Source organism: Rattus norvegicus, chromosome 9 (genome assembly GCF_021556685.1).
Source record: "Rattus norvegicus strain SHRSP/BbbUtx chromosome 9, alternate assembly SHRSP_T2T, whole genome shotgun sequence".
Lineage (NCBI taxonomy): Eukaryota > Metazoa > Chordata > Mammalia > Rodentia > Muridae > Rattus > Rattus norvegicus.
In genome coordinates, this window is record NC_141542.1 from 17,194,297 (window position 1) to 17,208,567 (window position 14,271).

Here is a 14,271-nt window from a genome sequence, read left to right on the forward strand (position 1 = left end):
CTGTTTTAACTACTGTTTTTTCTCCATATTCAATGACAGCTGCTTAGGTGTCTTCAAAATTACAACCCAATTAAGAAAAATGCAATGCTTCTTATCTATGGGGATATGCTCTACAATTGTGCCTTCTCTATTAAGTAGCTTAGAGTTAGGAAATACGATCAAGGGGAGTTGGAGTTTTCTATTGAGAAAAATAGGAAGTCTGCATGCTGCTATTGGTTTTTGGAGTTGAAATGGGTGCTTTTTCCAAGTATCTTCAAAACTGACAAACATGATTTTATTTGGAGGGAAGTTATTGCTGGTGGAATCTGCTTTAGTCTGTTAGACCAGAATACATCCCAATCCAAGGACTTTGTATTACAAAGTAAATATACAAACACAGGTACACAGAGAAAAGAAAGCTCCTGAATGTGAGGGAGATACTGAAGTGAAAAGTCGATAAGCCAGAAGACAGTAATGATGGTAAGCAACCACAAAAGTGTGTGGAACATTACTAGTCAGTCTTTTGAAGACTTTCCAGGAGAAACTAGTTCTTGAAACACCTTGTCTTTGAGCTGTTAGCAGCAGAACTAGGAGTTGATAAACTGCTGTTTCAAGACAGGTTGTTACAATAGCCTCAGGAAACATGCAAAATATAATGGAATTAACCAATGGAAAGCAGAATCTGACTATTAGAACCAATTGCTGAACAAATGTCCTTAAGAGACAAGAAAGGGTCTTAAATATGGAATGATGCTTCAAAAAGACACAAAATCGGTATTTATGGCAATAGTCAATGGGGCAATGATCGGGGTTACTTAAATAAATTAATAAGAATAAGGTCACAACACTTTCTTGCTAAGCAGAAACAAGTCATAGTAAATGAATTGTTGAATCTCTAATAAGTACAAAAGTTGTAACTCTCCTTCTAACAGCTTAGGAGGGGTAAGCTCCAACCATTCAAGCCTACCAATGAAGAGGCCATGCTTCTGAAGATCTTAAGCTCCCAGGATAGTCACTATTCCACAGAATGCTCTAACAGCCATAATGTCTCCAAACTGTATGGCCAATAAATTGTGTAAAAGATCTAAATGATGAGAAAATTTAAATGATGCTGAAACTAAATGAGACATAAATAAACTCAGATATTAAACAATTATGGGATGATTCAAACCAGGTGTATTATTAGATTAAAGTCAGATTCAACCCATTATAAAAGACATTGTAAATTTATAAACTAAAAAACAATATCTCCTGTAAAATAGTATAAAATGGGGATGTCTAAATGATTGAAGGAAAATGTGTTTGCCATGTAGGCCTGATCACATGAATTCGATTTCTAGTACAATTGTAAAGGTCACAGAACAAAACCAACTCCAAAATGCTGTCCTCTCACCTCCACATATATGCTGTGGCACACACACACACACACACACACACACACACACACACACACACACACACACGCGCGCGCGCGCTCAATCAATAAATAAGAGTCAAAATTCAGGTGTAACTATATGGTTGAGCCAAACATACACAAAACGGAACTGTTTAGATGTCTTACTAGTTAAAATTGTTAAGATTGCCTGGTGCTTTTGCAGAAGACAAGAATTCACTCCAAACACACGGGTAGCTTCACAATTTTCTGTACATTAGTTTTTATTTACTATTCAGGAACCCACCACACATGTGCACTTTCACACTTGCAGACAGGCACATACATACATACAAATTTTAAAATCCTAAAAAGTAGAAAAATACAGAAAAGAACAAACAACCAAATAATTAAATCTGCAGTGTTGTATTAATAGGTGCATTGCAACAAATGAACACCAAAAAATATTTCCTAAGTCACAAAGAAATTCTTTTTTCATTACTTCTTTTTTTACTTTAATAACTAGAAAAGAGGAATTTTTGTTTTGTTAAAAAGTATTATCTATTGGGGGAGGTATATGTGCCTGGGAAGATTTGCCCATGGAGGTCAGGAGTTTGCCCTCTCCACTCCACATTGTAGTGTCCTCAGTTTGAATACAAGTTGTCAGGCTTGGTAGAAAACAACTTGACCAACTAACTGTTGGGAGCTGTTTCACCATTTCTCTGAAGCAACAACAACAAAAAAAAGCTACAAAGTCTGTCTGACATGCAGAGCCAAGGCAGGTCAGGGCCAGTTGGAAGATTTTCTGGCCTGCTGAGTCATGGATTAAAGGAGGTGCACTTGGGACTCAAGACTAGGGGCTGAAGATTCTGTTGACCTTGATGGAGAGAACAAAGGCTTTTCAGATAAGAAGAAATGTGTTGTGCACATTTTAGCAAATTATTTCTGTTAGCTTGTGGACTTTTTTCCTATGATGCTGTAAAGTACATAAAGCCTAAGAGAATTAAACTGGAGGCTGTCACAGTTCAGTTTTGACTGCATAGCCCTCCCAATTTCTAACCATTGTCCCTTGAGTCTTCTTTTCTGTCTTTCTTAAAACCAGCCTTACTCCCCCATCAGAGGACTGTTTGATCTCGCAGTGTCCAGACCCATACAGGTGGCACTCAAATAGGGGATGCTCTGAGAGTGTGGGAACAAATTGGTGGGGACCATGGTAGAGTGTAAAACAAACAGACAAACAGCCCTTGGTAAAGATAAAGGAGCAATGACTGCCCCTAGGGAGTAAGATATAGGGAAATATAGATAAGGCAGTAAGTAAAAACAGAAAGTGACATCATAAAAAGTAAGGGATCTTGGAAAAAGAGAGCTTGTAAAAAGTAAAAGTACAAAAGAAAAAAAGAAAAAGAAAAATGGAAATGGCCATATGTGTTTTGTATAGACGTTTTCTGTATAATATGCTTTGTTAAAAAATCTAAACACAAAAAAACAAAAAAAAATTTAATCACCCCACAACAAACCCAAAAGAAGAGAACCACACAAACACAATACCACTACTAACAACTAAAATAACAGAAACCAAAAATCTCTCAACATCAATAGACTCAATTCCACAATAAAAAGACATAGGTTAACAGACTGGATATGTAAACAGGACTCAGTACTTTGTTGCATACAGGAAACACACATCAATAAAAAAGAGAGACACTACTTCAGACTAAAGTCTGGAAAAAAAATTTTGCCCAAGCAAATTGTCCCAAGAAACAAGCTGCAGTAGCCATTCTAATATCTAATAAAATAGACTTTCAACCAAAAGTTATAAAAAGAGATGGGGAAAGATACTTTATACTCATCAAAGAAAAAGCACACCAAGATGAACTCTCAATTCTGAACATCTATGCCCCTCATGCAAGGACACACCCATTTGTAAAAGAAACATCACTAAAGGTCAAAACACAATTGAACCTCTCACAACGGTAGTGGGAGACTTCAACACCCAACTCTCACCAATGGACAGATCATGGAAAAAAAACTAGACCAAGGCACAGTGAAACTAATAGAAGTTATAAACCAAATGGATTTAACAGATATCTATAATATTTCACTGTAAAACAAAAAATATACCTTCTTCTCAGCACTTCGTGGTATGTTCTCCAAAATTGACCATATAATTGGACACAAAACAAGCATCAGTAGATACAAGAAAATTGTATTACTACACAATAAAGTTGGTCTTTAAGAGCAACAAAAACAACAAAGTCCACATACCCATGAAAACTGTACAACTCTCTATGCAATGATAACTTGATCAGGAAAGAAATAAAAAAAGGAATGAAAGACTTTCTAGAATTCAATGAAAAAGAAGGCAGAGCATATCCAAACTTATGACCATGAAAGCCACAGTGAAAGCCATGCTAAGAGGAAAATTCATAGCACTACGTGCCCTCATAAAGAAACTGGAGAGGGCTGCTGGGGTTTCTGTGATCTGAGCAGGAGGACTCGGGCTGGCTGGACACCTGCTATCTCTGACTGCAGTGGGGACACCAACATCCCCCACCACAGTGCCTCCTGCCACCTGCCCTCCGTGTCCCCCAGCCCCAGCCACCTGCAATTCAACGACCGCACTCATCAGCTTTTATGAAATTAACTGCACTTCTGCAAGAACATCTTTGCTGTAGTCAAGTGGGACATGCACCTCATCACAAAAGCCAAGGTTGCTATTAAAATCATAAATAATATCCAGCTCGATGAAGAAACCTTGAAGATTTTCCAGGAGGTTCAGATAATGAAGATGCTTTGCCATCCACATATCATCAAGCTGTACCAAGTTATGGAGACATAACACATGATTTACCTTGTGACAGAATACACTAGCAGAGGGGAGATATTTGACCACTTGGTGGACCATGGAAGAAGGGCAGAGAAGGAAGCTTGGCAGAAATTCAAACAGATCATCACATCTGTGTGTTTTTGTCAGTGTCAGAATATCATTCATCATGATTGAAAAGTTGAAAATTTGCTTCTGGATGCCAATATGAAAATCAGAGTAGCAGATTTGGGTTTCAGCAACCTCTTCACTCTGGGGCAGCTGCTGAAGACGTGTTATGGCAGCCTTCTCAATGCCACACCAGAGCTCTTTGACTGCAAGGAATATGACAAGCCCAAGGTGGACATATGGAGTCTTGGCATTGTCCTCTATGTGCTTGTGTGTGGTGCCCTACCATTTGATGGGAACACAGTGCAGAATCTTCAGGCCCATGTGCTTAGTGGCAAGTCCTGCCTTCCATTCTTCATGTCCACAGGGTGTGAGCACTTGATCCCCCACATACTGGTGTTATATCAAAATAAGTGCCACTGAATGGAGCAGATCTACAGGCACAAGTAGATGAAGCTCAGAGGTTTGGACCGTCCCCAACTTTGACAGGTTAATAGAAGAATGCAAGCAACTGAAGGAGGAATGGCAGTTGGATCCCCTCAACAATGATGTTCTCTTGTCCATGGAAGACATGGGACTGGACAAGGAGAGCACACTTCAGTCATTCAAGTCAGATGCCTATGAATTACTATACTGAAATTACAGTCTCCTGTGCAATTGACCTAAGAGACAAAACTGCATCCTGGAGCACTTCCCAGCATGCCCAACGACATAGCTTTTCAGGCACTAGCTAATATCCAGGCAGAGCACACAGGCACTGCCTTGAACATTAGTGTCCCCCAAGTTCAGCTGAGAGGATTCAACTCAAAGAACCAATTTATAGAGCCTGACAAGGACCATGAACTTGGACAGTGATGAGTGTGAAGAGCCTTCTCCAGAAGCCTTTGTTCACTATTTGTCAATGAGGATGCACATGGTGTGAGTGGCTGACCCATGTACAGCAGTTATAGAAGACATGCAGAAGCTCCTGCCCAGATTTCCTAGAGCAAACCCACAGGCTCCATTCCTGCAGGTGGATTCTAACATGAACTTCATGCACAACCTGTTGCCCATGCCAAGTCTGAGGCCAACTGGGCAGCTTGAGTACAAGGAACGGTCTCTACTATAGCCACGTACACTACAGCTACTGAACAGAATGGGGCCCCTTGGCGAGGGAGTCTCAGATGGAAGTGTCAAGATCCAACTGCTCAAGAACCCATGGGGATGGCCCCCACTTGTTATCATGACATCAGCAGTGTGGTCTCTTTGCTCAAGCCAGATGGCATGCCCACCCCACGAAAGTAACAAATACTGCCCAGAAAATTTCATTTTTATAAGTAACATTGGAAGCCCCCTAAGTGACAGCAGTAACCTTAGGAATGTGTACTCTCCTCCCTCCTTCCTTCCTTATCTCCTACTTCCACATTGCAACTCTAGTAGTGTTCAGAAGGCCTAAAGCCTGCTTCCAGCTGTCATGAACTGTTTACTGAGAAGGAATTCGAGATGATGGTGATCCTAGCTATTCTGGCCATGGACCTCAGGCTTGGACTTCTTCCCAGGAGAATGAATGAATTACTAACTCCTGTGCTCTTTGCTGTGTGTTTCTTCCATTCCCTTGTATCAATGATGAGATATTAGGAAGAACAAAACAACACGGGGAGTTAGAGGGCAGAGACAGATGTAAATAGCCATTGTTTGCAGAACCTTGTTGAGAGATGCCTGATTCACAAAGAACAACAGTGACTATCAGGTGTACTGTGAGGTCTGATGGCCTCAGATCCAATAGCTGTGGTCTTCAGCTCCATGCATGGCCCCCTGTAGAGTTGTCTTTCTTTTTTATGTTGAGGGTTTTCACCATGTATTTTCCCAGAAATATAGGTGTTCTTCAAGATTATATGTTTTCCCTTGAGGGAAGTTGAAATAAAATGGTTTTCAGGGGGAAAAAAGAAGCAAGAGACATCCTACTCTTGTAACTTAACAACACACCTGAATGCCCTACAACATAAAGAAACAAACACACTCAAGAGAATATGGCAGGAAAGAATCAAACTCAGGGCTCAAATCAACCAATTAGAAACAAAGAGAATAACACAAAGAATTAACAAAACTAAGAGTTGGTTCTCTGAGAAAAAATCAACAATACAGATAAACCCTTAGTCAAAATAACTAAAGGTCACATTGACGGTGTCCAAATTAACAAAATCAGAAATGAAAAGGGAGACAAAACAACACAAACTGGAGAAATTAAAAAAAAATCATCAGATAAAATACATGTCTGAACCATAACTGGGGTAAAGTTATTTTCAGAAAATTCTCACATGCCATTTGTTGCAAAGCTCAAGAGAGACAATTTGATTATACAATTTATATTCTCTGGGGAAGATGCTAAGGAGCTCATTGGTTCCAGCTCTGTTCCATTGCTCATGTGCAGTGTAAGATGCTCAGGATCAGCTTCTATTGCCTCACATGAATTGAGAAAGAACCCTTTCCCCTTCCCTCATTGGTAGTAGTGTACCCTAAGCTATTTCCAGTAAGAGAATAGCATAACAGAAGCAGTAGTTACAAGGCAGACATATCTGAAGGAGTATTATATGACATGAAACATGGTTTTTGTTTGTTTATGAAAGCAAACTATTGGAGCTCGTAGCAGCACCCCATGAGCAAACTTGAGCCTCGGGACCACAGGTAAGACAAACCTTCCTGCTCCAAGCAACATGCCTGGTGAACTCAGGACACACAGAGGCAAAATTCCTCTAGGACCGAACACTTCCGGTTTTTAGCAGGATTCCCAAACCCGTGGATAGCTGCCCGCAGCAGCTAGCTGCTCCCAAACCCTGTGGGAGAGAGACATCACCGCCTGGACAGGTGGGCACTTCTGAGACTGCAGAGCGGAAGAGACCACAACACTGCCCACCCCTGCCCACATGCCAGGCACAAGAGGAAACTGTATACACCCTCTGGGTTCCCTTGGATAAGGGCACAGCAGCAGCAGGACCCCTGCATCTGAGACACCAACTGAACCTGAAGGGACCGACCAGATAAACAGTTCTCTGCACCTAAATCCCATGGGAGGGAGAGCTAAACCTTCAGAGAGGCAGACATGCCTGGGAAACCAGAAGAGATTACACTCTGCCCACATTACTGATTCCAGAGGAAAACAGCAAACGCCATCTGGAACCCTGGTGCACGGAAGCTCCCTGAAAGAGCAGCACAGATCTTCCTGGTTGCTGCCCGAACGGAGACCTCATAAGCAACACCCCACAAGCAAACTTGAGCCTCGGGACCACAGGTAAGACAAACCATCCTATTCCAAGCGACCTGCTAAGTGAACTCAGGACACAGGCCCACAGGAACAGCTGAAGACCTGTAGAGAGGAAAAACTACACGCCCAAAAACAGAACACTCTGTTCCCATAACTGCCTGAAAGAAAACAGGAAAACAGGTCTACAGCACTCCTGACACACAGGCTTATAGGACAGTTTAGACACTGTCAGAAATAGAAGAACAAAGTAACAAGATGGCGAGAGGCAAATGCAGGATTCCAAGCAACAGAAACCAAGACTACATGGCATCATCGGAGCCCAATTCTCCCACCAAAGCAAACATGGAATTATCCAAACACAACAGAAAAGCAAGATCTAGTTTCAAAATCATATTTGATCATGATGCTGGAGGACTTTAAGAAAGACATGAAGAACTCCCTTAGAGAAACACAGGAAAACATAAATAAACAGGTAGAAGCCTACAGAGAGGAATCACAAAAATCCCTGAAAGAATTCCAGGAAAACACAATCAAACAGTTGAAGGAATTAAAAATGGAAATAGAAGCAATCAAGAAAGAACACATGGAAACAACCCTGGACATACAAAACCAAAGAAGAGACAAGGAGCCATAGATACAAGCTTCACCAACAGAATACAAGAGATGGAAGAGAGAATCTCAAGAGCAGAAGATTCCATAGAAATCATCGACTCAACTGTCAAAGATAATATAAAGCAGAAAAAGCTACTGGTCCAAAACATACAGGAAATCCAGGACTCAATGAGAAGATCAAACCTAAGGATAATAGGTATAGAAGAGAGTGAAGACTCCCAGCTCAAAGGACCAGTAAATATCTTCAACAAAATCAGAGAAGAAAACTTCCCTACCCTAAAGAAAGAGATACCCATAAGCATACAAGAGACCTACAGAACTCCAAATAGATTGGACCAGAAAAGAAATACCTCCCATCACATAATAGTCAAAACACCAAATGCACAAAATAAAGAAAGAATATAAAAAGCAGTAAGGGAAAAAGGTCAAGTAACATATAAAGGCAGACCTATCAGAATGACACCAGACTTCTCGCCAGAGACTATGAAAGCCAGAAGATGCTGGACAGATGTCATACAGTCCTTAAGAGAACACAAATGCCAGTGCAGGTTACTGTATCCTGCAAAACTCTCAATTAACATAAATGGAGAAACCAAGATATTCCATGACAAAACCAAATTTACACAATATCTTTCTACAAATCCAGCACTACAAAGGATAATAAATGGTAAAGCCCAACATAAGGAGGCAAGCTATACCCTAGAAGAAGCAAGAAACTAATCGTCTTGGCAACAAAACAAAGAGAAGAAAAACACACAAACATAACCTCATATCCAAATATAAATATTACAGGAAGAAATAATCACTATTCCTTAATATCTCTCAACATCAATGGCCTGAACTCCCCAATAAAAAGACATAGATTAACAAACTGGATACGCAATGAAGACCCTGCATTATGCTGCCTACAGGAAACACACCTCAGAGACAAAGACAGACACTACCTCAGAGTGAAAGGCTGGGAAACAACTTTCCAAGCAAATGGTCGGAAGAAGCAAGCTGGAGTGGCCATTCTAATATCAAATAAAATCAATTTTCAACTAAAAGTCATCAAAAAAGATAAGGAAGGACACTTCATATTCATCAAAGGAAAAAACCACCAAGATGAACTCTCAATCCTAAATATCTATGCCCCAAATACAAGGGCACCTACATATGTAAAAGAAATCTTATTAAAGCTCAAAACACTCATTGTACCTCACACAATAATAGTAGGTGATTTCATCACTGCACTCTCATCAATAGACAGATCATGGAAACAGAAATTAAACAGAGAAGTAGACAGACTAAGAGATGTCATGAACCTAATGGACTTAACAGATATTTATAGAACATTCTATCCTAAAGCAAAAGGATATACCTTCTTCTGAGCTACTCATGGTACTTCCTCCAAAATTGACAATATAATTGGTAAAAAAAAAAACGTGCCTCAACAGGTACAGAAAGATAGAAATAATCCCATGCGTGCTATCAAACCACCACAGCCTAAAGCTGGTCTTCAATAAAAATAAGGGAAGAACACCCACATATACGTGGAAGTTGAACAATGCTCTACTCAATGATAACCTAGTCAAGGAGGAAATAAAGAAAGAAATTAAAGACTTCTTAGAATTTAATGAAAATGAAGGTACAACATACTCAAACTTATGGGACACAATGAAAGCTGTGCTAAAAGGAAAACTCATAGCTCTGAGTGCCTGCAGAAAGAAACAGGAAAGAGCATGTGTCACCAGCTTGACAGCACACCTAAAAGCCCTAGAAGAAAAAGAAGCAAATACAACCAGGAGGAGTAGAAGGCAGGAAATAATCAAACTCAGAGCTGAAATCAACCAAGTAGAAACAAAAAGGACCATAGAAAGAATCAACAGAACCGAAAGTTGGTTCTTTGAGAAAATCAACAAGATAGATAAACCCTTAGCCAGACTAACGAGAGGACACAGAGAGTGTGTCCAAATTAAAAAATCAGAAATGAAAAGGGAGACATAACTACAGATTCAGAGGAAATTCAAAAAATCATCAGATCTAACTACAAAAGCCTATACTCAAAAAACTTGAAAATCTGCAGGAAATGGACAATTTCCTAGACAGATACCAGGTACCGAAGTTAAATCAGGAACAGATAAACCATTTAAACAACCCCATAACTCCCAACAAAATAGAAGTAGTCATTAAAGGTCTCCCAACCAAAAAGAGCCCAGGTCCAGATGGGTTTAGTGCAGAATTCTATCAGACCTTCATAGAAGACCTCATACCAATATTACCGAAAATATTCCACAAAATCGAAACAAATGGAGCACCACCGAATTCCTTCTATGAAACCACAATTACTCTTATACCTAAACCACACAAAGACCCAACAAAGAAAGAGAACTTCAGACCAATTTCCCTTATGAATATCGACGCAAAAATACTCTATAAAATTCTGGCAAACCGAATCCAAGAGCACATCAAAACAGTCATCCACCATGATCAAGTAGGCTTCATCCCAGGCATGCAGGGATGGTTTAATATGCGGAAAACCATCAATGTGATCCATTATGTAATCAAACTGAAAGAACAAAACCACATGATCATTTCATTAGATGCTGAGAGAGCATTTGACAAAACTCAACACCCCTTCATGAAAAAAGTCATGGAAAGAATAGGAATTCAAAGCCCATACCTAAACATAGTAAAAGCCATATACAGCAAACCAGTAGCTAACATTAAACTAAATGGAGAGAAACTTGAAGCAATCCCACTAAAATCAGGGACTAGACAAGGCTGCCCACTCTCTCCCTATTTATTCTATATAGTTCTTGAAGTTCTAGCCAGAGTAGTCAGACAACAAAAGGAGATCAAGCGGGTACAGATTGAAAAGGAAGAATCAAAATATCACTAATGCAGATGATATGATAGTATATTTAAGTGATCCCCAAAGATCCACCAGAGAACTAGTAAGGTTAATAAACAACTTCAGCAAGGTGGCTGGGGAAAAATTAACTCAGATAAATCAGTAGCCTTCCTCTACACAAAAGAGAAACAATCCGAGAAAGAAATTAGGGAAACCACACCCTTCATAATAGTCCCAAATAATATAAAATACCTCGGTGGGACTTTAACCAAGCAAGTAAAAGATTTGTACAATAAGAACTTCAAGACACTGAAGAAAGAAATTGAAGAAGACCTCAGAAAATGGAAAGATCTCCCATGCTCATGGACTGGCAGGATTAATATAGTAAAAATGGCCATTTTACCAAAAGCGATCTACAGATTCAATGCAATCCCCAACAAAATACCAATCCAATTCTACAAAGAGTTAGAACAATTTGAAATTCCTCTGGAATAACAAAAAAAAAAAAAAGAAAACCCGCAGGATAGCTAAAACTATCCTCAACAATAAAAGAACTTCAGGTGGAATAACTATCCCTGAACTCAAGCAGTATTACAGAGCAATGGTGATAAAAACTGCATGGTATTGGTACAGAAACAGACAGATAGACCAATGGAGTAGAATTGAAGACCCAGAAATGAACCCACACACCTATGGTCACTTGATTTTTGACATAATGAGCCCAAACCATCCAATGGAATTAACATAGCATTTTCAGCAAATGATCCTGGTTCAACTGGAGGTCAATATGTAGAAGAATGAAGATTGATCCATGCTTACCACCCTGTACAAAGCTTAAGTCCAAGTGGATCAAGGACCTCCATATCAAACCAGAACACTCAAAGTAATAGAAGAAAAAGTGGGGAAGCATCTCTAACACATGGTCACTGGAGAAAATTTCCTGAACAAAACACCAATGGCTTATGCTCTAAGATCAAGAATCAACAAATGGGATGTCATAAAATAGCAAAGCTTCTGTAAGGCAAAGGACACTGTGGTTAGGACAAAACAGCAACCAATAGATTGGGAAAAGATCTTTACCAATCCTACAACTGATAGAGGCCTTATATCCAAAATATACAAAGAACTCAAGAAGTTAGACAGCAGGGAGACCAATAACCCTATAAAAAATGAAATTCAGAGCTAAACAAAGTATTCACAGCTGAGGAGTGACGAATGGCTGGAAACACCTAAAGAAATGTTCAACATCTTTAGTCATAAGGGAAATGCAAATCAAAACAACCCTGAGATTTCATCTCACACCAGGGAGACTGGCTAAGATCAAAAACTCAGGTGACAGAAAATTCTGGCGATAATGTGTAGAAAGAGGAACACTCCTCCATTGTTGGTGGGATTGCAGACTGGTACAACCATTCTGGAAATCAGTCTGGGGGTTCCTCAGAAAATTGGACATTGAACTAACTGAGGACCCAGCTATATCTCTCTTGGGTATATACCAAAAAGATGCCCCAACATATAACAAAGACACATGTTCTCCTATGTTCATAGCAGCCTTATTTATGATAGCCAGAACCTGGAACGAACAGAGATGCCCTTCAACAGAGGATACAGAAAATGTGGTACATCTACACAATGGAAAAATTACTTAGCTATCAAAGACAATGACTTCGTGAAATTCATATGCAAATGGATGGAACTGGAAAATATCATCCTGAGTGTATAACCCAATCACAGAAAAACACACATGGTATGTACTCATTGATAAGTGGCTATTAGCCCAAATGCTTGAATTACCCTAGATGCACAGAACACATGAAACTCAAGATGGATGATCAAAATGTGAATGCTTCACTCCTTCTTTAAAAGGGGAACAAGAATATCCTTGCCAGGGAATATGGAGGCAAAGTTTAGAACAGAGGCAGAAGGAACACCCATTCAGAGCCTGCCTCACATGTGGCCCATACATATACAGGCACCCAATTAGACAAGATGGATGAAGCAAAGAAGTGCAGGTAAATAGGAACAGCATGTCGATTTCTCCTGAGAGACACAGCCAGAATATAGCAAATACATAGGTGAATGTCAGCAGCAAACCACTGAACTGAGAACGGGACCTCCGTTGAAGGAATCAGAAAAAGAACTGGAAGGGCTTAGGGGCTCGAGACACCATATGAAAAACAATGCCAAGCAACTAGAGCTTCCAGGGACTAAGCCTACCCAAAGTCTATACATGGACTGACCCTGGTCTCCAACCTCATAGGTAGCAATGAATAGCCTAGTAAGAGCACCAGTGGAAGGGGAAGCCCTTGGTCCTGCCAAGACTGAACCCCCAGTGAATGTGATTGTTGGGGGGAGGGCGGTAATGGGGGGAGGATGGGGAGTGGAACACCTATATACAAGGGTAGGGGGACAGGTTAGGGGGAAGTTGGTCTGGAAACCGGGAAAGGGAATAACAATCGAAATGTAAATAAGAAATACTCAAGTTAATAAAGATAAAAAAAAAAAAACGCGTAACCATATCACTAAAAAAAAAAAAAATGCAGTAAGTGTAAAGATCAAGGAGCATATAAGGCAGAATTAAACCAGACTTCTCACGAGAGACTATGAAAGCCAGAAGATTCTCGACAGATATCATATAGACCCTAAAGAAAAATAATGCCAGCACATGCTACTATATCCTGCAAAACTCATAATTAAAATAGAGGGAGAAAACAATATATTTCATGACAACACCATATTTATACAAAATCTTTCTACAAAACCAGCCATACAAAGGATAATAGGTAGAAAAGCAGGGTTGGAGATTTAGCTTAGTGGTAGAGTGCTTGCCTAGCAAGTGCAAGGCCCTGAGTTTGGTCCCCAGCTCCGAAAAAAAAAGAAAAAAAAAAGAAGGAAAAAAATAGATGGAAAAGCAAAACACAAGGGGCCAAATTACATCCTATTAAATACAAGAAATTAATCCCCTTGTAACAAAACCTAGACCCGCGGATCACGGCCAGCAGCAGCTCTCTGCTCCCAAACCCCGTGGGAGAGAGACATCACCGCCTGGTCTGGTGGGCACTCCTGAGGCTGCAGAGCGGAGGAGACCACCAACACTGCCCACCCCTCACCACATCCTTGGCCCAAGAGGAAACTGTATAATGCCTCTGGGTTCCCGTAGGGGAGGGCCCAGGAGCGGCAGGACCCCTGCGCCTGAGACACCGCCAGAACCTGAAGGAAACAGACTGGATGAACCGTTCTCTGCACCCAAATCCCGTGGGAGGGAGAGCTAAACCTACAGAGAGGCAGACACACCTGGGAAA

At 40.4% G+C, this 14,271-nt stretch overlaps 1 pseudogene; it reads left to right on the forward strand.

Moving 5' to 3' along the window:
- The first annotated feature begins 3,759 nt into the window (after positions 1-3,759).
- Sik3-ps1 (SIK family kinase 3, pseudogene 1) lies at positions 3,760-5,718 on the forward strand (annotated as a pseudogene).
- Positions 5,719-14,271: the final 8,553 nt, after the last annotated feature.